Below are 24,202 nucleotides of genomic sequence, written 5' to 3'. Positions count from 1 at the left end.
ATGGGCGAAGTAGATGACAAATATTGTGTTAATAAGAAAGCTTTTGAAATGCTGGTAGGCAAACTTTGTTACCTGTGGACAGAGCCAGGCTTGCTGTTTCACTTTATTCAAGTCTATTTACTGTGCTATCAAACTTCTTATTTAACTCTCAGCAGGAAAAATGACTAAGTGTATCCCCCCCAGAATATTCCTTGAAGTCATTTTTAGGATTTGAGGGGCTGTGAGGTCAGTGACACACGCCGAGGAATTCATTTGATCACTTCACAGAAAAGAATGTTTTCTTGACTCTGATATATGTACATATTGTGCCAAACTGGCAACCCTGCGACCTGCTCAGGACTCCACTGCTGGCAGGTGGCTGAAAGGCATGGCGGTCTATGTAAAGCCTTTAAATAGCCTCATAAAACCCTGGCTGACTCTTGATATTCATGATCTTTCGCAACTAGGTCTCTATGAAGCAATACCTAAACCCAAATCTGAATTTTGACAGAGACTGCTGACAGAGACTGCTGACAGTCACGGCTATGAAAATCTTGTAAGTTTATTATTTTTATAATTAGACACAAATGAATTTATCACGTCTGTGTCACAAGAAAAAAAACAATTATAGGAACATGATGTGAATCCTTGGAGAAGACGATTAGATCATTAACAGTCCTGGACTTTCTGTTTATTTGAAAGCTGTCAGCACAGAGACTTACTCAACCATGTGGTTTATACTGTGAACTGGTTCACGGTCCGAAGGTTGGGTTTAGTATGCGAGAGGCTCACTGAGGAGACAAGGGGAAGGATCACAGCCAATTCCCCAGCACGAGTAGGAGGAAGACTGTATACACATCGTGTTTCACCTCGGAGGTTGGTGGTATATGTATGAATGGGAAGCTTTCCACCGGTGGATCCTCCCTGCATGTGAGTGTGTATGTACATTCATAAGAGAGGGGGAAGTATAACAAGAAAGTCCTCCTACACATACAGTACACACACAATGGGGAGGTCCATTGTGTGTGTGAGAGTGAGTGTGTGTGTTTCTCTGCTATTTGTTGGGATGCTTTGTGGCTTGTGTGTGTGTGCGATTCACCACAGCCGACTTCCCCTGTGGGAGAGCACAGACAGTGAAACAATAGACTTCTCTTATGATTATCATTCTCTGCCACACACACACACACACACACACACACACACACACACACACACACACACACACACACACAGTGAAGCTCCTCTAACACAAGCCAGATGTCTCCTGGAAACAGTGTCGGAGATGGAAAGTTATCCTCTTCATTTTCAGGAGTAAATATTTTTCACCGGCTGAAAGGTAACTGGAAACAGCCGGATCGAGGAGAGGGAGACAAACGCAGATAGAGAAACAACATTCTCCTGGAATTCATAAGAATACAAGAAAATAAATGTAACACTTTCTCACCTGCTCATGATAAAAGAATGAGCCTGATAGTAAAACCAGACCACCATGATCGCTCAACTCACCCCCACAGGCTTCACTCAGTATCACACCCCGTCTTGTCTCAAGTTTTACAAGCTTTTTGACACGTCCTGTCCTGTGCCAGTCAACTCAGCCCCGCATTAGATTTATTTCACAAGTCTCTCCTACAACATTATGCTTGTTAGCATTTAATGCACACAGTAAATTCTTTTAACATTCAAAGGACTACAGCACTGTATGGCAGTTTTTAAAGGAGCACTTCACCCATAACATGATCATTTGTAAATCAGTTACCACATGTTAGGCTGAGTTCGTAAAAAACGTTGCTTTTCACGTTTGCCTCCAGGGTGAATGATGGATCCAAAAACGGCGGACATTCTTGATGAACTGAAGTCATTGGCGACTGCGTGTAACAACAGCAAAATTACATCAGAACATCCGTTTGCAAACTCTGACGCAGCTGGTGCAGTATAATCCAAGTCTCATGTATCCAGTTTTATGCTCAGAAATTCCAAAACACATGCAGTTTCACTCAGCGTACTTTAAATTAAATGTTTTTTTCTTTTTTTTTTTCAGAAAATACACAGATTTATGTACAGTAATAACATGTTGGATTCATGTTAATGTGTATTTTCAGACATATTTTAATAAAAAAAAAAGTAAAAATTAAAGTTTGGGGTAAAGCAAAAATAAATATGTGTAATAAGTGTGTCTGACCACAGAAAAATGTGTCATAACCACCCAGCCAAATTTAAATGATTAAGAGACTGAGAGAAAGGTTGAGCCGCTGTGAGGCGACAGACACTCATTAGCAACTAATCTAGTAGCACACACTGTCTATAGTAGCACAGCACATACCCCAACACGAATGCCACTTCATGGTGACAGACTCTTGTTAGCAGCTAACCCATTAGCACAGGAGCTGCTGCGTAGCTGTAGCTTCTCCTTCAGCAGCCTTCAGCAGCTAACATTATCACAAAGCACACACCCACAGCACTGAGAGGTAACTGCCAACAGGCCGGGTAGCCAGTTTGGCCAGAAATAATAAAAAGTATGTCAGTGACAGCTATTTGGCTTGTGCTCATATGATTGTGACATTTTGCAGAGATGTTTATTCATGTTTTTATTAGACTGAAAGAGCTAAGAGAGCTTGTTGGACGTAGCGAACTTGCTGCATTCACAACGAAACAACACTGTGATGCTATGTGCTCTTACGTTAGTAATGTAGTATTTGTATTGTAGGGGAGGTGTTATGCTAAGGATGGCTCCAGTGTGTCATCGGGCACGCTTTAAGGGTCGCCCAAAAAATCCTGGACACAGAAATGGTGAAAAACAGTTTAAAGTCTAACTAGACAGTTCAGTACTGCACAGTTCGCAGTCTTTTCACATGTTTTCAACAAGTATTTTCTAACCAGTTTAACGAGTTTAGAAAGAAATCACTGATTTTACTTTAGCCAGACTTTAAAATATACCACCAAACAACAATTTGGCAGTCCCCATGCAGTAGCTCTGAGGACCACCTAGAGGTTACAATTACCTGTTGAAGACCCAGGGATTAAATGATCTACACCACTATATTTGGAAGTAAAATTGAAGGTTAGCCCCCCTGAAATCAGACACATAGACTTTAAGACTTTTAGACACAAGAACTTTTAACTTTACTCAATCTAAAAATCAAGGACGCAAGATCAGTTTATTTCTCAGACTTAATTACCACTAATAAATATAATCCCCGAGCTTTGTTTCGCACAATCAATCAGCTTGTACAACCTGCTCCCGCTACTATCTCTGCCACCTCAACTGAAGACTGTGAACTGCATTTATCATTTTTTGTCAACAAGATCAATAGAAATAGATCCACCATTGTGCTCCCATCCATCACCTTTGATCCACCTGGTAGAGTTCCAAATTTACTAACCCATTTTGCCCCCATTACCATGCAAAACCTTATACAGACAATTTCTCATCTGCGCCTGTCTTCCTGCAATCTGGATATCTTACCCCCCAAATTCTTTTTAGAGGTCCTTCCTGTCATTGGCCCTGCTGTACTCACTATTATAAACATGTCCCTCACCTCTGGTTCTGTCCCTGATCAGTTTAAGACAGCCAGTGTCCAGCCACTCCTAAAACCTGATCAGTTTAAGACAGCCAGTGTCCAGCCACTCCTAAAAAACCCCGGCCTTGATCCAACCGTTTTGAACAATTTCAGACCCATCTCAAAATTACCTTTCATTTCCAAAATACTGGAAAAACTGGTTGCTGAGCAGCTTCTCCAAGTTGTTGAAGGAAATAATATCTTTAATAAATTTCAATCTGGTTTTCGACAAAACCACAGTACTGAAACTGCTCTGTTACGAGTCATGAATGACATCCTTATGCAGGCTGATAAAGGGGAACTCTCCATCTTGGTCTTACTGGACTTGAGCGCTGCTTTTGACACCACTGATCACTCCATCCTCATCAGCCGACTGAATACATATGTTGGTATCTCAGGGAAAGCCCTACAATGGTTCAGGTCATATTTGTCAAATAGATGTTTTTCTGTCTCCATCTGTAACTATGTGTCCTCGCCCACTCCGCTGTTATATGGGGTGCCCCAGGGCTCAGTCCTTGGTCCCATTCTTTTCTCATTGTATATGCTTCCCTTGGGCCAGATAATTAGTCGTTTTGGTTGTATATCCTATCATTGTTATGCCGATGATACTCAGCTCTATTTTTCAGTAAAGCCAGATGATCTTAGCAACCTCAACACTCTCCACAACTGTTTAGCTGCGATAAAGGACTGGATGTCTGTTAACTTTCTTCAGCTAAATTTTGATAAAACTGAGATTCTCATTTTTGGCCCTGAAAATAGGCATCTTTCAGCATATTGGCCCACTTGCCCCCTATGTCAAAACTAACGCTAGGAATCTTGGCGTTATATTTGACCCAAAATTGAAACTTCAACAACATGTCAATAAAATGGTTCAATCCTGCTTTTTTCAACTCACAAACATTGCAAAAATGAGACCGTTATTGTCAGCCTCTGACTTGGAACATATCATTCATGCCTTCATTTTTTCCCGTCTCGATTATTGCAACTCCCTTTTCACCTGCCTTAGCCAAGCTGACCTGTCATGTCTCCAGCTTGTACAAAATGCAGCAGCGAGGCTATTAACTAGGACTGGCCGTAGATCCCACATCACTCCTGTTTTAGCCTCACTGCATTGGCTGCCAGTGAAGCTCAGGATTCATTTCAAGATTCTTTTAATCACCTATAAGGCCTTACACAGTTTAGCTCCCACCTATATCTCCGAGTTACTCAGCCCATATACCACCGAGCGGTCACTTAGGTCTTCCAACCAAACCTGTTGGCCATACCACGTGCCAAACTAAAAACCAAAGGTGACTGTGCTTTTGCTGCCCTGGCACTAAAAACCAAAGGTGACTGTGCTTTTGCTGCCCTGGCACCCAGTCTTTGGAACAACCTCCCCACTTCCATTAGATCAGCTGAGTCTGTTGACTGGTTCAAAAAAACACCTAAAAACCTACTTTTTTAGAATGGCTTACTCATAACATCTTATCAATTCAAGTGTGTACTCTGGATGATGACTGCATGCTCGCTGTGCTCGTATATGTGTATGTTGTCTGTATGTGTTCTTGAATGTGTCTTTTATGGTCTTGGGGCCCTCTTTTCTTTGTTTCCCAATGTCAATGTAAAGCACTTTGTAACCTGCGTTAAAAAAGGTGCTATATAAATAAAGTTTTACTTACTTTTACTTACTTACTTAATCAATTAATCAATATAACTGGTGTTAATGGAAGCTGGTTGTCACTGTAACAGCTAGACTGAGTCTTGCTAACTTTTCTCTTTGACCTGTGCAGATGTTGATGTGGGACAAATGGAGGAGAGAATGAATCAGATAGCCTGTGTAATAATCTGTTTTGTGCTCACCTACCTACTTGTAATCCAGTAGAATAGTAGCTGCCAATGTTTCAAGTTGACATGAATGATATGTCTGTCATGTGGAAAATGAAGACTTGGACTTTGGCGATGCTTCTTGTGCAGAGGCAAGTGAGTGAAACTGGTGTAAGGTAAAAAAGCTCCATCTGACTATATGTTAATGTGTAGAGCTGGTTATGTATCATATTTGCAAGCTTTATGAGCCTTGCTGATCAGTAAACATCAGATTCTGTATAACGTTCTCACTTTCAGTTGTTGGCAGCCGTCAGTTTGTCATAATTCAGTTTCGCTGTGCAGTTTTGACTTTGGATAGAAAGTATAGTTTTTACTTTATTTTCTGATAAGTGAGTCATTGTCTCGATGATGACTGCTCATGTTTCTTGTGTGCATGGTCAGACTTATTTTTAGGGAAGTGTCTGCATTATCAGATCTCAGCGATTCATTTTATGACTACAGTGTCATTATTAAAGGGAACCTGTTTTCAGGTTTACACTTGCATTTCTGGTTTCTCCCAGAACATGTTTAAATGCTCTAATGTTCAAAAACCACTTTACTTTACTCATACTGTCTGTGCGAGAACACCTGTATTCACACTCTGTGATGCTTCATTTTAGCGCCTGTCTCTTTAAGCCCCCCTGCTGAAAAGCCTAGTCTGCTCTGATTGGTCAGCATTTGCAGGTCTTCTGCAAGGCTATTAAAAGAAGGCTGGGACACAGTCTTTGACTCCATAGGAGCTATGAGGTATGATGCATGCGCCGTGTAACTGGAGCTGTGATGTTGGAGGGTTACAGCAGACAGCGCTAGAAATAAAAGAGATGGTTTTTGCTCAAGTGCTCTTTGTGTACGCTTGAATGGATGGCAGCTGATTTTAAAATAGAGGAGGGGTACACCCTGGACAGGTCACCAGACTATCACAGGGCTGACACATAGAGACAGACAACCATTCACACTCACATTCACACCTACTGCCAATTTAGAGTCACCAGTTAACCTGCATGTCTTTGGACTGTGGGAGGAAGCCGGAGTACCCAGAGAAAACCCACGCTGACACAGGGAGAACATGCAAAGAGTAGCGGCACTGTCTACCCTGAAAAATCACCAATAAAATCTAAACACAACCAGACATATTCCAGCAGGATGATACGCAATCAGGGAGAAATTTACAACTAGATTATACGTTTCCCCGATGTACGCATGTAGCTACATGTAGACGACATAATGTACACACTTGCAGTAGCATGCCTGGAGCAGCCGACCATATAAAGATGTCCGTCATAAGCTGATGTCATCTTGTAGCCAAATTAAAAAACAACACCATAGCGACTATACTATCAATGAAAAAAGCCACAAGGAGGCTGAGTAGGTTCGTAACTGTGACTCATTCAATAAAATCCATGCTGAAGTCCAAAGAGGTGTTTTATGGTGGTTTATTAAACAAACAACTAAATAACTAAAGCAAAATGAGATGAAACAAAATATAAGTGATATGATATTATGGTCTTTGTCTAAGAGCTGCCAACACCAGTGAATAAACAGGTAAAATAATGTGAAACAATGAAGATTAAATACACATTTTGGCTTCAGCCTGAGGTTTTTACTCACAGGGATTACTTTTACAACTTTAATCATGTTTAACATGAACATCAGACATTGTAAGATCATACACATCACAGAAAATGTGGAAAAACACAATAGGTCCTTTTTAATGATAGGGAGGATGGCTAAAATACAAAGTATAAATGTAAATAGCTATACTTGCACTAACTCATGGTGAAGCTCTAGTTGTGGAGACAGACGATCGTCTCTGGAGTAAAGGACCTGTCCCACACAGCACAGGAAGAAAGATATTGTATATTGTATTTGGGATTAATCTGTCCAGATGTACCCCCCTGTATCCTGTCCAGCCCAAACAAATTCTCTCCCACTGGGAGAACAGGATACTCACCGAACCTCTATCTACCTCTCCGTCAGGATCTTTCATTCTGGCTCGGTGTCTCTCTCTTCCTCCCTCCCTCTCTCTCTGGTTATCATCTGTCATCTCTCTTCTTCATGCATTTATTCTCTCTTTCCTCCTGTCTCTCTTCCTTCCGTTCGCTCGCTCTGTAAAGGGCATTTGGCAAAAACGTTATGCTCAGGGGATGTTTACATCACTGAATGATTGATGGGGTGTAATGAAACAATCTAACCTTGAGTAGAGAGAACATGTTCCAAGCAGCCATAGATCAAACGCATGCATCTCCCTTCAGAGTCGGGGGGCATTGTATAATGTTACATTATTGAGGAGACAATACAGGCAAGAGTGAAGTAATCGCTGAACTCATCCAAAGTAAAGTGCCGTGCTGAAGTGTTTAAAGACATCACCTGCAAAATATCCAGGAATCTTTAGCCTTAATGGTTTAACTGCCTGTAGAGTCCCGGCTGAAAGTTCTTTGTAAGAGAAACTGAAGATGAATCTGGCTACATTAACGGCAACAGAGCAGGTTGTTTATTTAAAATGTAACCTCCAATAATCATGTGACTTTGATCCTGTCTTGATGTTGATGTTTCCATATATCACAACACACAGTGTTTTAGACATACTGAATCTGTTCTTACAGCAGGGATAGGAACAGTAAAGATGAAACCAGTGATTGCAGGACCCCTTCTTCCAGTTTCTTATAATGTTTCTTGGGAAAATATTTCAGGTATTTTTTTCATCCAGTCACTTTGAATAGTTTATGACTCAGTGTTTGATGTATGAACCTCCTAATGTGAGCTCATGGAAATAGAGTAGACACCTGCACGTTTTATCAGTTTGTATTTTTAGAAGTGGAAATGTTAGGCCATGGAAATAGAGAAGCGGATGACTGAAATATATCACGTGCTTCTCTTTTAAATGTATCAGTTTCATTGGTATGGGTATGTGGAAAATGTTTAAAGAAGGGCTGATATATATTCATATAATGATATCGTGACATACCGTCTTAGATTTTGAATATTGTAATACTGTAAGTGTCGTCTTTTCCTGGTTTTAAAGGCTGCATTAGAGTAAAGTGATATAATTTCTGAGCTTACCAGACTGTTCTAGCTCTTCATTTGCCTTTGCCCACTTTGTCATTGTACCCATATTAAAAATGACTATTTATCAAACATGTCATTGTATATATATTTTGTGAAAGCACCAATAGTTAACTCTACAATATTGTCGGCAATATCAGTATTGAGGTATTTGGTCAAAAATATGGCGATACTTGATTTTCTCTTTATCGCCCTGCCTCAGTTTTAATGGAATATATCTTAAAGCTCAAAGATGATGGGGCATCTAGTGTTGTGTTTGTGAAACTGTTCAACATATCCTCATACAACAGTTTGTAGGATATCTAATGATTCGATGCCCCATGAATTACGTTACGTACTCAAGGTAAAGCTACGCACTTAGCTGAAAGTTATGTTGGTTAGGTTTAGGAAAAGATTTAAAATATAAAAGTAACGCACATCAAGAATTATAACGAGGTGCTGATCACTGGCAGTAGACTTGATTGTTCAAAAGTGTCGCACACACAACAATCAACAATCGTCGAATGATTGTCTATCTTGAAGAAGGCCCAAAGGCTTAAACGTCGGCCCAATCCCATTTCTACCCCTTGAGTGCCCTCGTTTGCGAGATAACCCTTGATGAGGGAAGTGAGAAATATCAGGGCAGAGATCTTTCCCTAAGAAATGAGACACAACTTCATGCAAATCGGTGTGGCCGACGTGCTGGCATACGTCACGTGTAGTAGCGACGCAAGATACCAGTAGTCATTCAGGTTAGAAAACGCTGGCTCCAGCGCTTGTGTTGTGACGTGTGCTATGTTTATTCTTCTCCGTCTGATGAATCAATGGAAAATAAATGCTGAAAACAGGAGGCGCCTACGACGTCTTCTAGTTCTGATCAATTTTGTTCGGGTAAGTCAATTTGTTTAAATATTTTTGACGCTGTGTTCAACCGAGTTGCTGATGAGTTTACGCTAGTCCAACCATCTGTTGTTTGTATGGGCTACATTCCGATCGTACAGTAACAAATTGTTTTCCAAAACTTGTTGAAGTTGCTGACCTCGCAAGGTCTGCTGGGAAATTTCATCTTCCACTTCGTTGAAAGTGTGGGTCAGGGCTCCCTTGGAATCTAGGGATTTTAAGTGTTGGAAACCACTTCCACTAGCTCAATTCTGTTTTGGGACACCAACTAACCTAATCGTGAACGCGCACAACCAAGTGCAAATGGGTATTTCTAGGGGAAGTGTGGGTACTGGGACAAGCCCGTCATCAAAATGACAGAAATACATATGGAGCCAGAGTGTGTGACCCTGGTTTGGCATAATCAGGTTTAGGAAAAGAAACATGGTGACAACGTACCTTAAAAGAACTCAAAGTTCCCTTGGGTTCACATGGTTATGAATGCTGGTGTCCTCGGGGAAAGTCCTGTGTTTGAAAGTCTTGTGTTTTGTGACTCATCCACTGTCCCAACTTGCCTCCGTACGGGGACTCCCTCATTCTTTACTCCTGTCAGCACATTGGTCACATGATCACAGCCTGCCTGATTACATGGGCTACTCATGAATTACTGGATATATATGAACTATGGTGCATTACCTTTTGTAGGTATGCACACTAACAGTGCATGAGAACAGCCTGATTTTTTTCATAATTGTTATTGTTGTGCAATGAAAATATCATTCACTGAATAGACTATCAACACAAGTGTAAGAGCTAAATAGACTCCCTACGTGTCCTTCTCCAGGCTACTACAAATAAATATTAGAAAATGTTTTGATTACAGCAAACAGTTATTAATGTAGTGATGAATGCAGTGTATACAGATACAGCTGTGATTCTGGTAAGGAAGAGGCAGACAAGTGTTACTGTAAGAGGGAAACCTTTACCAGTGTCGACCCCGTAGGAGTCTCAAGGCTCCCGCTGTAGTAAATCAGCTGCTGGTGAGCTGAAATAACCTATTGTTTAATGTGGCTTGCCCCAGCTCTTAAAGATCCTCTGTCCACCTCCTCTGTTGTACACAGGACAGCATTCCATGCCTAATATAGGCTGGAGTTGTCAGAAAAATGTTTGTTATGACACATTTGTCAAGATAAGATATCTAAAAGTAAAAGTGGAATGTGTAATTCAAGGGATGAGCATACTTTCCACTGTTAATATTTCTTTCCACATTTATTGTCCAAGAGCCATGGCAGAAGTGTTAATGTCTGAGCTGGAGATAGACTGACAAGAAAAGGAAAATAAAAAAAAAAAAGTCTGTCTGCCATGTAGCCAAAGCTTTTATTGTTAGAAAGGGACGTATTTATGACTAAAACCTTGTTTTATTCATGGGAAAGTGCTCATTTAGCTTTGTGTAGAATTACGTGTCTTGTTTTTGTGTTCAAAAAAGAAAAGTTTTGAGCTACAGATTTGTTTGAACTGCAACTAAAAGCCAAATGAATGATTTCACACGGCCGTGTAATGAGGCCTCGGAAAACCAAATGCTCCTTACAGCCAGATAATGAATGTAATTTTCAGTGATTTTGATGTTGGGAAGTAAATGACATTCACTTTGAAGTAACCATCCATACACAGTCGCCTTGTGATGTGCTATGATGATTCAGACATGCCTGTTTTCACAGAGACTGCAACATGAATATGAATGAAAGGAAAACAGCCTGTTTCGACCTGAAACATGCTTATTAAGGAGAAAAATTCCACCGCTCCCCCACACAGTGTGTGGTCTGGGGCATTAATCAAACAAAAAAAAAAAAAAGAACATTTTTACATTTCAAATTTGCTGCATTTCAAAAGCTCCACTGTCTGTGGGTTATGCCTTGTATAGGGCTGGCAGACAAAGGATTGCACAGGGCGAGATGACTCAAGTGACAAACGGGTGGTTAGGAATTTGCTCAGCTTGGAAACCCATCATTACTGGGAATATGAGAGCACAGCCAATTAAAATGTGACCTTGGGTTTCAGTGTTGGAACGGATTCCATATGAGACACATTTTGCATCATATGTTGAATAATTGAAAATGTGGTGACCCTGAGTTGAGATGAGCCACTTGCAAATAATTAGCATTCTAAAAGGGACTTTATGGAAGTTAAAAAAGGGCACAATGTAAACAATCATAAACAAACACACACATACAGGCAAACACCCAAGAACAAACACCTCTTCATTACACAACATATGATTTAAACTGGTTTGTCTTTACACAATAATTAGAATGACTTAAAGGAGAAGTTTGTGAGATTTGGTGGGATTTAGTGGCATCTAGTGGTGAGGACTGCAGATTGCAACCAGCTGAAACTTCTCCCAGCTAGCATTCCTTTGGTGTTCATTGTTCGGGAGGTTTATGTGTTTGTGTCAAATTATGTGCAGGGGTCTCTTCCTCCCTCGACCATATGGAGTGATTTAAACTGTAAAAACACTGAATAAAGCAGTTTCACATAACAAATCAGTGTTTCCCTGATCAGCATGTTGAACAAGGGCCGCTAGCCCAGCACCAGCTAATGTGCGCTCATCTTTTCTCTCTGGTAACCCAAGGTCCAGATATTCAGGAGGTGTATATTAAGAGCTGAATTATTGACAAAACTCCAAAACAATTGGACCTGGTGATCTTTCTTTTACTTAAAGGCGCTGTATGTAAGAATGTGGCCAAAACGGTTACTGCACTCAAATTCAAAATACTGCCGCGAGTCGTGTCCGCCCCCCCTCCCCTACAGATTCGAGGTTGCTGGACAGCGGCACGCTGGAGACTGATTTGTTTGCCCACGGGCGGCTGCCATGGCAGGGTCGTGTCGCCGCGTCCTTGATCTTCGGTTTTCCAGCAGACCATTCGAGCAAGTCCAGCTTCTCTGCTGCTAACACTGCTGCCAGGATACAGCTGAGGAGGAGCCGGCTGCTAATGCTATGTACCGGGACACTGCTAATGCTGCTTGCCATGCTGCTGTAGCTCAGTCGTAACTGTAACTGATGCTGAGACTCTACTGACTGTGTGACTGGTAGACGGCGGTGGGTGGCGCAACAGGCCAAAACACAAATTCAAAACATAAACATGATTTGCAGACCGTAAAATATTTTTTTAAATGCGAATATTCTGGCTGTACTATTGTTGTCGGTGAGATCAGTATGTTATATGAACATTATTCCTTAGTCTCTGTGACGTATTGGGATGATTTTACGACTATTTGCTTTAGATTTCTTACATATAGCTCCTTTAAAAAAAAGATCTACGGTTTTCTGACATGTTAACTATGGTGGTCGGCGTTAAATGCGAAACACAAAAATACAAATGGCTTGAGCCAGTGTTTGTTTTGTCCATTCTGGGCTACTGTAGAAACTTGGCAGTACATTTTTTGTTTGGTGCAGATGCCGAATCATCCACAGAGGTCTCCTCCTCTCCAAAACAAATGGACCCGGTCATTAAAACCGGTAAAAACACAAAATCAGTGTGTTATTGGCGCTGTTTGGTGGGTCATGGAGAGGCTGCTAACTACAGTGACCAACCAGAAAAATGAAAATTGTCCCATTTATAGCCAGGTTTTGGTTTGTCCATTGTGGGCTACTGTAGAAACATGGTGTTGCAACATGTCAGACTCCATAGACAAGGACCTGCTCACTATGTAGAGGCTCATTCTAAGGTAACAAAAAATAGGTGATTATACACTGTAAAAAATACTTGCATTCCATCTCTGTATATCCCTCTAAATCCTCCCCACTGGACCTTTAAAGGGCAAGTGATGTGTATGAATGAGAAGGAATTCATTCTTGAGTTTACATGTTTTACAACTGTGCAGATAAAAGACGTAAACCAACAGAAAGTTGTGTTTCCCCTCATAACAAACATTAGGTTTTATGTCGTGCAAAACAGACAGAGCAAACAGCAGTGCTGCTTTCAAAGCCACATTCTATAATTACATTGCAAAACCACCATCATTTCTGCACTCATTCTCTCTTCTTATTCAGCGCCACAGGACAGTAATTACGGACATGTGATGATTAAATAGGACGACTTTCCAACAGCATTAGACTGGGCAGAGGAGAACCACTGAACAGATGACCGACTTGCATCCTGATTATAGGAGGAGCAGACATCCGTATGTCACCGCATGGGGAAGTGCACTGACTAACAGGCTGACATATGTGTGCTTAGTGACTGTGAGCAATCTTGGTACCAGGCACTGGCTGGTGTTTGTGTGGTCAGTAAACACAGGATTCCCATTGGCAAAGGTAATAACAGTTGCGGTGGCTCAGGGGGAAATGTCACCGCTTGACACAGACCTGGAGTCAGTGTGCCCTCACCGAGTTTTCACAACAGGAGTGGAAATTGAAAAAGTCATCTGAAATCAGAATCTGGTTGGTGTTCCCCCACACTCCCACACATACACCTCCTGTAATCAGCCCTCTGGTAAAATCCCTCTGGCTGTGGCCCTGTCAGTAAACACACTTCTACCAGGAAGGCTGAGAGGATATTACCCTGTCATGAGTGCACACAAACACACATAAATACACACGCTCGTGCATAGTTCATTGTTGACTTCTGTGCTGGCAGGGTTACCTTGTTACCGAAACATCTGTTTCATCATCCTTCATATTTGTCTTTCGACACAGGTGTTCCGCTTTCCTGTTTGCTGCGGTTGAGACAGGTTTTCCTATAAGTCAAAATAAATTCATGCAGATATCATGCAGGTTTATTGCTTTTTAAATTATTTTTTGTAGAATGTACATCAGGAAAATACAACAGCTATAGGCTAAGAGTTTTGTTGTTATAGTTTAGTTAATCTGTTTTATATAAATGTTGTTTTGTACAGGTTAACATTTTGCACACAGTGTGAATTTTTGTCATTTTGTCCCATAGTTTAAATTTTTACCCCTCAGACGTGTGAGCACACTAAAGCTTGAGGCTTTCACCTGGCAACCCGTGGCTTCCACAGGTTATGGTTGTGCAGGAATGCAAGCAGACTTACAGGCTCTTACAAGTTGAGCCAACACCTATTTAGCAAGGCATTTGTGCAAACCAGATGACCTTTTCAAATATCACAAAAACCAGCGGTGGCCTGTCATTTCAGGCTATGATTAAAACACTATTAAAAAGGTTCTGCAGAGGATTCATGTGCCCCGGCACATTTCAGTGAGGTGTTTTTAAAGGAGTGCCACGACTGTTTGTGACCTTTATCAATGTGTTGCTCAACATCAAATGTAACAGAAAATTGTGCAAGCCCTGCAGATTAAACGCGAATGACATTGGTAGAAAACAGAAAGGAAAAAAACATGCGAAAAAACCTTCGCTAAAGCACAACCCCCCCCCCTTTCCTCTTTCTTAGAATGTTGCTATTTGCTTTGGGCAAATGGGCTGCAGTTGCACAACTGTGCAGCCACCAGCGCTTCAAAACTTCACACACACACATACACACACACAAAGTGCAGTAAACACTGTTTGGAAAAGCTAGCCGAGGCAATCAGCTGCATTACAGGATTGTTTTTCCATTCAGTTCAACTAAACGGACCCTCAAATTAGAAACACCTTCTTTTACTGCAGTGAGCCACCTCACACACATCTTCCCATGGTTTTATTGAATTGTAACACAAGGAGCCCTCAGTTTCATAAGAAGTCCCTACTTACTGACCCCCAGAGCTTATGAAAATGCATTATGGCTTCAGCGGGTTATGTATCTTAACTTACATCACAGGAATCTCTGACGGATAAGCTCTTGTTATTCATCCTGAAATGTGCATTTGAGAAAATCTGGTCCAGATTAGCTGCATTGGGTGGACCTCCTCATATCCAGTAGCTTAATAATGGGTGGTCCTCTGTTCCATATCTAATACCCAGTCTTCAGATTCATGGAGCTGATCTTAGTTGTTGCTTCAGGGGATACACTCCTCCTGATCCACCTTGGATTACTGAGAAAGAAATAAAAAAAGTGAAGTTGCTTTCACAGCGGCTCTGGGAAAGTCCACACTCAAGTCACGGGGCCTACCATAGCTACGAAGTCTGGATTCCGTGTAATGGCTTTATTCATGGTTATGATATAAATAGCTGAAGTGTTGTTGCGCCATTTTACAAGCAGGTTCAAAGAACACACCCAGACACAGTAGAAAACTATTTCACTGGAAATCCCTTGCAGATCACATTCTGATTAAATTCAGAGTATTTTGTGTTCAGAAAAAAACGGCTGTCACACTTCCACTAGAGTCAGATAAAGGTTCAATCCCAATACACCACTTGCCCCTACCACTTAGCCCTTACCCCTCTGTTGTGGGTGTTCACGTCTAGGGGAAGGGTGTCCCAGTTCTTTTTGGGATACAGGGATAGGGTGAAGTAAACAAGCAACAAAAGACACCCACAAATGTATTGTCTTCGTTAATAAAGATTTACAAATTAAAATAACCATTGTTTAATCTTATTTTAATGTCATGCTAATGCTATCTGTATATCTTTAGAACAATAATACAGAAAGCTGCCATATCTGTGTCTTCTCTAGAGATTACATGCTCACCCTCATATCCACCCCTCCACCCTTCACGCACAGTCCTGTCCTTGGCCAAAGTAGGCAGTTTCCCACCCCAGGGCTTGGCCATATGTGAGTGTTGGCTCAGTCCCTCATGTGAAGGTCAGCCCTGATGGGACGTGTGAGCCCCAGATTGTCACCCCTGGGGTTGGGAAGCAGGGCTAATTGACTTTAAACCAGGCTGCATGACACGCATCAGGACACAGTGACTGAACTACTGACAAAGAACACACTCACAGAGGGATGTGGTCACCTAGTAGAACTTCCTCAGTGTAAAACCGAATAAAAAGTGACTGGATTTCAGTGGAATTAGAGTCATGATAGAACACTGTGACTACAACAAGATTAAAATATAGCCTAAGGGTTTATTCACCAGGAATCCCCCCTTAATATGCAACTGAAGGAGCAAATCTGACACTTTGGGAAATGCTTTCTTGCAGAGAGTTAGAGATCAGTACAACTCATTGCTGTTAAATATAACGCTACGGCTGTCGTTTTTACCCACCCACTTTAGGTACAGCTTGAGTTTATCAATGGCTGTCAACACCGCTTTTGCACCCTCTCATCCCTGTCAATAGAGGCAGAACGTTGATTTTCGATGCCCCTCCTCCTTTATGTTTCTATGTGTCTTATTTACATGTGTTTGCCGAGTTCATGCTACTTCATGCTCTTATCTCATTTTGGGACCCCTGTCAGTGCGTCTAGTCTTTTGTCATGTTGGAGTGGGCATGGTTTCATCTGAAGTGGGCTGAAAACATTGTAGCCAGAGGATGGTTAGCTTAGCATAAAGACTGGAAGCAAGGGGAAACAACTAGCCTGGCTATGTCAAAAGGAAACAACATTTTAATAGTACTGTTAAAGCTTTCTAATCAACACATTATGCCCCACTTATAATCCACTACTGTGCCCAACTATTAGCTTTACAGTTGCTTGTAGGCTAATTCAAAGCCGGGCTTGTTGTTTCCCCCTCATTTGAGTGTTTAAGCTAGTCATGTGCTGGCTACAGCTTCTTTTTTAGCACAGAAATACGAGAGTGGTATTGATCTCCTAATTGAAATCTCATTATAAAAGCATATAAACATATTTCCTAAAATGTTTATTGGCTGAAGTTTTATTCATTTGGGTTTTATGCACACAGAACGTTTGCACAAAGATTGTCAATACAGTAGCAGCAGATCAATCAAGTAAAAAGTTAAAAAGTTCTTCATAAAGCATTTTTGCCCTGCAAAATGAAACAACCCAATTGTGACCACACACACACACACACACACACACACACACACACACACACACACACACACACACAGTAATCAGTTAACACCTATCGGTTCTCTTAAGCTCCAAATCAAAACCCATTTCAAACAGTAAACCTCAGCTTTGTTAAAGCCTCAAATGATCCTTATTGCTCTGCCTTCCCTCCACTTCCTGTACTCCTTTCATCACTGTTAGGCCATGTACGGACAAATCATTGTGGGGAGGTGACTGCATAAATGGTGGTTTACGTGGTGTTTGATTAGACGTCCAGTCAGGGCTGCCCGCTGAAGGAGACGAGCCAGGGAGAAGCATTGTGCAATCAATGGGCTCGGTTAATTACAATAGATCAAACACAAGCACCATGGCAACCCCTGCCACATTTTCCAAAACAAAGGCCCATGAGGCATTCAGCATGCGCGGCGGCTGTGACATGGTGTTGCGCATGGCTGACACAGGGACGATTAGCAGCGGCCCAGTGTTTATTTCTAAGGATGGGTGCACAGTGGATGCACACTGTCATTTTTCCGGTAGTTGTCAGACAATGCTATTTACCATTAATGAAACCTGTCATAATTTACAATAACCAGACCACAGCACTAAACAGAGAGGCTGAAAGTATACAGTAGTATATACCCCTTTTTGAGCTACACTAGAGACATGGCGCCCAGAGGATGACTCTATATGATATTAGTGATCCCCTCAGTTTTTATCCAGTGCCACCAGCAGGTCGAATTTCTTCAGATTGCTTTGTACACATATTCCTAGATAATGAATCTTAATGTCTTTGGTGATCCAACGACTTTTCCTCTGGTGTCACCATGAGGTTAACATTCAAGGATTTAAATGTCTCAGCATCCACTGTATGGATTGTCATGATACAGTCCAATATGCCTTCTCCAACATTACCCTTCTCCTAATTACTAATAAAACAAAATGCATGGTCATCAACTGGAATTTTCCGCAAGTCGCCTATGTCAAACACACATCAGCAAGCTGCTCTCCAAAGTCAGAACAAAAATCAGTTTCGTCACCCACTCTGCAAAGCACATCTTGGTTCCAATCCTGGTTTATGGCGGCTTAATCTTTAGTTTATCTACAGAAGTATTCTCAATAAACTGGACATCACCTTCCATACTGCCATTTGCTTTGTCACTGGTGCCCCTTTCAACACTATAACCTGTATTCTTTAGTCGACCGGCCATCAATCCATGCAAGGCGGCAGATCCACTGGTTTCATGTCATTTATAAAACTATCATGGGCAAAACCCCCCCATATAGACACTCACCACTCAGTATTTCCAATGGTACAGATTCCTTAGTAGGGTCATTCCTAAGGTCAGTTTGCATTTCCTAGTAAGTGGAAAGAGTTGAATAAGATGCCAAAACTGCACACCTTCATTCTGTTACCCTCTTTTAATTTTAAGTTTCCTTTGAAACCTGAGCAAATTGGCTTGATTTCTTTCAAAGACATTGGAAGAAGGCAATGAGCAATGGAAGACAAAATGACCTCCAAAAAATTAGCAAGAAATTAGTAAAAAGAAGAAGGAAAAATTGAAACAAAATAATGACCTGGAAAGAGTGCCTAAATATTACAATAATTCTGTAACATGATTTTACAGTGAAATAATAGTAATAATTATAAATACAGTTTTGATGAGCTTTTTTCTTTTTTTTCCCTGAAATTTGTTTTTCAGAGTTTTTCTTTTTGCAGTTTAGGACATTTCTTACCAAGTTGCTCATTGCCTTTTTTCCCATGTTTTTGAAAGAAGCTGTGCCGATTTGCTCAGGGTTCAGTGATTTAAGTACTTGCAAATGGTGTCTGAAAGCAGCACAAGAAAAATAACATCGCTCCAGGTTTCCAGGAGATAGTTTCTGAGTATAGCAGCTGTTTTTGAATTTGCTTCTTTGGAACACTACATAGATCTTGGCTGTTGAATGGTATATATTGTGATGTTTTTGTCTGTTTCTGTGCTTTAACGCCTTGTATCAACTTGCCTCCTGTTGCTGCCTCTTGGACAGGTCGTCATTGTAAATGAGAACTGGTTCTCAATGAACTTTAAATAATAAAGGTAAATTGAAAGTAATTTGATAAATATTCAGGATGATTCAAAATTTGACCAAATACCTTCAAAACTACTGCCATTCCTATCAACCTCAGCTCTTCTTTATGTTTAGCTTTTAATGGTGGAAATACCTGGGACACCAGTGCGGTACGACACATTTGCTGCAGCATATCCACAGCAGAGTGTGACCACCCTACCTATGGTACGTGCGAGTCTGTGCACCATGTATTTCAGCAGTAGTTGAGCAAATGTTAGCATTCTAACATGATAAACTAAGATGGTGGCCATGGTAAACATCAGCATGTTAGCATTGTCACTGTGAGCACGCAAGTATGTTGAAGTAAGTATTTAGCCCCAAGCACCAGTGTGCCTGAGTACAGCCTCACAGAGCCACCAGCATGACTGTAAGCTCTTAGTCTTGTCCTACCAGTGGTTTATTCATCCTTTTATACACAGTCTGAGCTCCATAATACAGTCTAAACATCTCACAAGGCAGTAATAGAAACTGTAAAACTGACACAGTCATTATGTTTTTGAATTTCTAAATTCAAGCACTAAAATTTAGTGTAGTTTATTTTCAAAGTTGAGCATAGTCGAGTTTGTGTACTTTAAAATGGTGTCTTCATGGGTTGACTACGCAACTACTGGTTTTTCAAGAAAACATTTCGACACACACTTATAAAGAAATCCATCTCCAAGTTTTACTTTCTCTCAAGAGTGAAGAAGTCGCTCGTGTGTTCTCTGAGGAAGTCGTGACAGAGACGGACACACATGCTGTCCGTCTATCAGCTAGCAGCAGGCACCGTCAACAGGCCACCGGCGATGGGGTCTGTCTGCTTCAGACACCAGATCTGTTCTAGTAAACTCACTGAAGTTGGCTCTCACATCCAAACTGCGAGCCAATCGCGAGAACAAATGTTTAGCGCAAATAAAACTCTGAGATTCAGATCCTCATAACTTGCTGTCCTTGTCTCCCTGTGTGCTCTTTCTCTGACCCTCCTGTGCCCTTGTTTATTTATTCCTCCGTCTCATTCTGTTTTCTCAGCCCGTTCCCCCCTTCTTCCTGCCTCTACCCGCTCTCGTCTCAAATTAGTGTCAAATTCCCCAGCGTGCTTGTTATGTTTGCTTCTAATGCAGTACCTACCAAATTACAAGTGTCCTATTCTTGGATGCCTTCTATCAATTCTCATTCATGTGTAAGAGGGCAGCTCTCGGACAGTGAAGTAGCACTGTGTGTGTGTGTGTGTGTGTGTGTGTGTGTGTGTGTCAGGGCAGGTCAGTCATGAGAGCGGAGGGCCTGCATTCCTCTGTGCAGTACTAAATCCTCATGGGATAGACCTCATTAGTGGACTAGCTGTTCCCAGGCTGTCTTATAGCCACTGCTACAGTGTGTGTGTGTTTGTGTGTGTGTGTGTGTGTGTGTGTGTGTGTGTGTGTAGGTGAAAGCATTTGTTTACATGTTCACACATTTTTGTGTCTTCTTGTGGCTGTTTGTGAGAATCTCTGTGTGTCTTCCTCTCTGTTTGTCATTTCGTGATGCTCCTATGATACCCTGTGTCGGTGTGTAGTTTCAACAGGCAGGTTAGACCACTGTATCAGGCTTCCTGCCTGTGTTTTGACATGTTGTGTGATACTCAGTAAGGGAGCATGGGGAGGTCAGCAAAGACCACAAACGGATGAGATGTACTCAAGGGACTAGCTTGCCCAATGGACTCTTCTCAACCTTGGAGAAATCGTAAATGCGCACATACACACTGTCCTCTCCTTTTTCCATGCTGTCATGTACAACAGTGTCCCTGAGAGACACTTAACACATCACTCAGTGACTCTGTGGTTCCAGACATAGCTTTGACCCCCCATGGTTGACCCGAGCTGGGCCTGACAGCTTCTCATGTCACATTCGGTCTTTGGTTTCACTTTATTTTTCAGCCTGAGGAGAGCGAGAGGACACGAGGGGGAGGGCGTACAGCGTCGTTCAAGGGAAACGCTCCGTTCAGAGTTTTCAAAATGTGGAAGGAGAGAGCTGTCTTTGTTGTGCAATAGGGCAGGCAAATACTTTTTTTCCATTTCTCATGACCTGATGTGCACATTCAGGCAGTTCACACTTTCTTGTGAATTGTAACTTACCTGAGACACAAGGACTGTAGCTGCCTCTGCCTTCTGCTTTCAACGAAACATAGTTGCTTGTACTGTAATATCTGACTTTAAGAATGAGGCTTCTCTTTGAATAATACATGCTGTATATTGTGTCACACATTCTCACTCCCAACTTGTCAAATCTGACGCTTAGTCAGTGGCCCTACACTGCTCTAGGTCCCCTCCAGTGTCCAGTGACATTCGGGGATAATTTACCCTTGTCACATGTATTGTCTCTTTTCTAAACAAACTTCTGTTTTCCACAGGAAGTGTCCAGTTTCTGTGCATTAAATACATACAGACTCTTTTCAAAATAGACCTACAATGCAGGTAAAAAAAAACTTTCTTAGGTTTAGGCAACTAAAGCATGTGGTTAGGTGTGGAAAAAACATCACAGTTCAGCCAAAAAGACTTTTGGTTTCACATGGGACACAAACAGCAGGTTTCCGGGTGAGTCCTGTGTTTGTTTGACCTACTTGCCATATGTGTACGTTCTTGCTCTTTATATTGCTGTAGTTGCCTGAAGCGTCAAAAATGCTGCTGCCTGGTGCGACTCACTGTAGCCTCTTTTACACTGCCAGATTTTCGGCAAATGTTGGGCTGTTTTGCCGGGAAGCTACGAGCATTTGGACACACAGAGCCGGAGTAGCGAGTTGATCTGAGGTGCCCAATTTTCCACCTTGTAAGGATAAACATATTGGCGGAACCTTTTTGGTTTAAAAAGAACGAGGCGCCTTCCACTTCGGGAGGAGCTATTGATGAGGCTGCACGTGCGAGCCACTGGTGGTGGATAAACAGGAAACAGCTGATAGCAGGGATTAGCAAGCAGCTAGTAGCAAGAGGGAAACGCAAACCTGAAAGACGCTGTAAAGATGAGCAACTGGGGAGACAAGGAATTGCACACCCTCCTTGTCCTCGTAAACGAAGAGGCCATTAACCGTCAGATGACGGGGACGGTGAAGGACGGGCCGACTTATGAGAGAATCGCCGAAGGACTGACCAGCTGCGGCTTCCCTCCCACGTCACTGTTTACGTTACACCCTGAGCTACACTTTTGTTACTTGCTCACGCTCATTGCCCCAAAAAAGGCGCATTCTGTATAAACAAAAATAGGCAGGCGACATTTTGCCGCATTCCCCGATTTTGTTTTTATACTGCCAATGCTGAAAAAAGACTGATTGGGCCTTCCTGCAAATTTGCACAATTCCTGTTTAAAAAGGGCTTCTGTTGTTAAATGGTGCCTCTGTGGGTTTGTTTCTTACACTGAGGGCCACTGACCAAGCAGTGAGACGGGGTTGTGTCACAATACTGGAATTTATCGACATTCAATGGCATTTTCAATATCACGTTGAGGTTAAAAAAAAAGATAAATATAACAAGGCTGTAACATGACAATGACTTTTCTTTTCCTGTTAGTAGCAGAGAACAGCAGAATGAATATCAATACTGCAGAATACGACAATTTAAACAGTTTCAGATATTCACAATCAGTTATCTATTGATAAACTGATACTGTAAATTTGAGTAATATGTCTCTGGTACCATTGTATTCATCATATCTCTTCCTTGAGTCAGTCCCGGCTCTACTGTGAATCTAAGATGAACAACAAAGAGGAGTCACCATGTGTTCTGCCTGTCTGTTTGTCTTTCCGCTTCACATCTTCTGCTCCTGACTCACATGACGATCCATTACTAAGTGGGCAACAAGCACCAGGTGGCTGCAATCTAAATTGCTCTAAATAAATACACATTTTGAGAGCAACGCAAAGGACAGAGAGGTGGCAAAGCAGAGCTGAAGTGACTCTTTGCAGCGATACTGAACAGCAATAACGGAGTGTATCCCTAATGCTCTTTGTTATTGTTGTTTTTTCTTTATCAGCAGTAAAATAGCTCTATGATTAAATTAATCTGTGGCCAAGGTTCAGAAATTGTTTATGGAGTTAAAGTTCATAAAAAAATGATTTTATATTATAATGGACTGTGGCACAGATACAGTAAGGCTGATAGGAGTGTAGTCAGTAGAGCTACACGCCAAGGCTGAAGCGACAGTGAGCTCCTAATCGGGCCGAGCCAAGGCCTCCCTCGCTGATCACAACACAGCTCGGTCTGATAAGCATCTTGCGCAATACATAGATGCAAGTGTACACACATGCGCACACACACACACACACACACACACACACACACACACACACACACGCGTGTTCTCTCCCTCTTTCCAATTCCTTTGAAAGCGGCGGATGATTTCGACATCATTAACAACAGCCATGGGGTGGGAAAGATTGGCAGCGGGAGTATGTGGCCCGAGCTGGATATCAGGTCTAACATGTAACAGATACACACAAACACACACGAATCTGAAACATGTACAGTAAACTTGACTTAACACACATAAAATGCACTTGTACACACACTGTGCGCTTGTGTTATTGTGTGCCAGATGAACTAACTGGATAAATAACTCTTTCTAAATGCATGGCTGGCCTTTTCCAGGCCTTTCACTTCCATAAAGGATATCTGACTTGATATATAACCATACATCAAAAATCGGTCTGCTGAGAACACACACCCACACATATCAGGGTTCTCACTTCCCTCTTGCTCTTTGCAAACAGTGATTTATGCTGAGCGGGGATATCCAAGTGACGCCACTATCAGGCATCAGAGAGTAAATAAGAAGTCACTTTCTGCTTTATCACCATCAGATGATATACAGTAACCGAACACGTCGGCACATAGACACACACAGCTACAGATTTATAATACCGTACATTTGTTTAAAGCACAGACATCCTTTGATTTACGTTTGTACCTGTGATCCTGGAATGCGGGACGGATACTGTACAATAACTG

The 24,202-nt window shown here is 41.7% G+C and overlaps 1 long non-coding RNA gene across 1 annotated transcript in view; it reads left to right on the top strand.

The window, feature by feature from the left end:
- Positions 1 to 525: 525 nt before the first annotated feature.
- Positions 526 to 24,202, top strand: part of LOC126383689 (uncharacterized) — a 28,887-nt gene continuing 5,210 nt past the window's right edge. The window contains exon 1 of the long non-coding RNA XR_007569181.1: positions 526 to 855. This is a non-coding gene — a long non-coding RNA (uncharacterized LOC126383689). The remainder of the gene's footprint in view (positions 856 to 24,202) is intronic.

Source organism: Epinephelus moara, chromosome 22, assembly GCF_006386435.1.
Source record: "Epinephelus moara isolate mb chromosome 22, YSFRI_EMoa_1.0, whole genome shotgun sequence".
Lineage (NCBI taxonomy): Eukaryota > Metazoa > Chordata > Actinopteri > Perciformes > Serranidae > Epinephelus > Epinephelus moara.
This window is presented reverse-complemented; position numbering and strand designations above follow the sequence as displayed.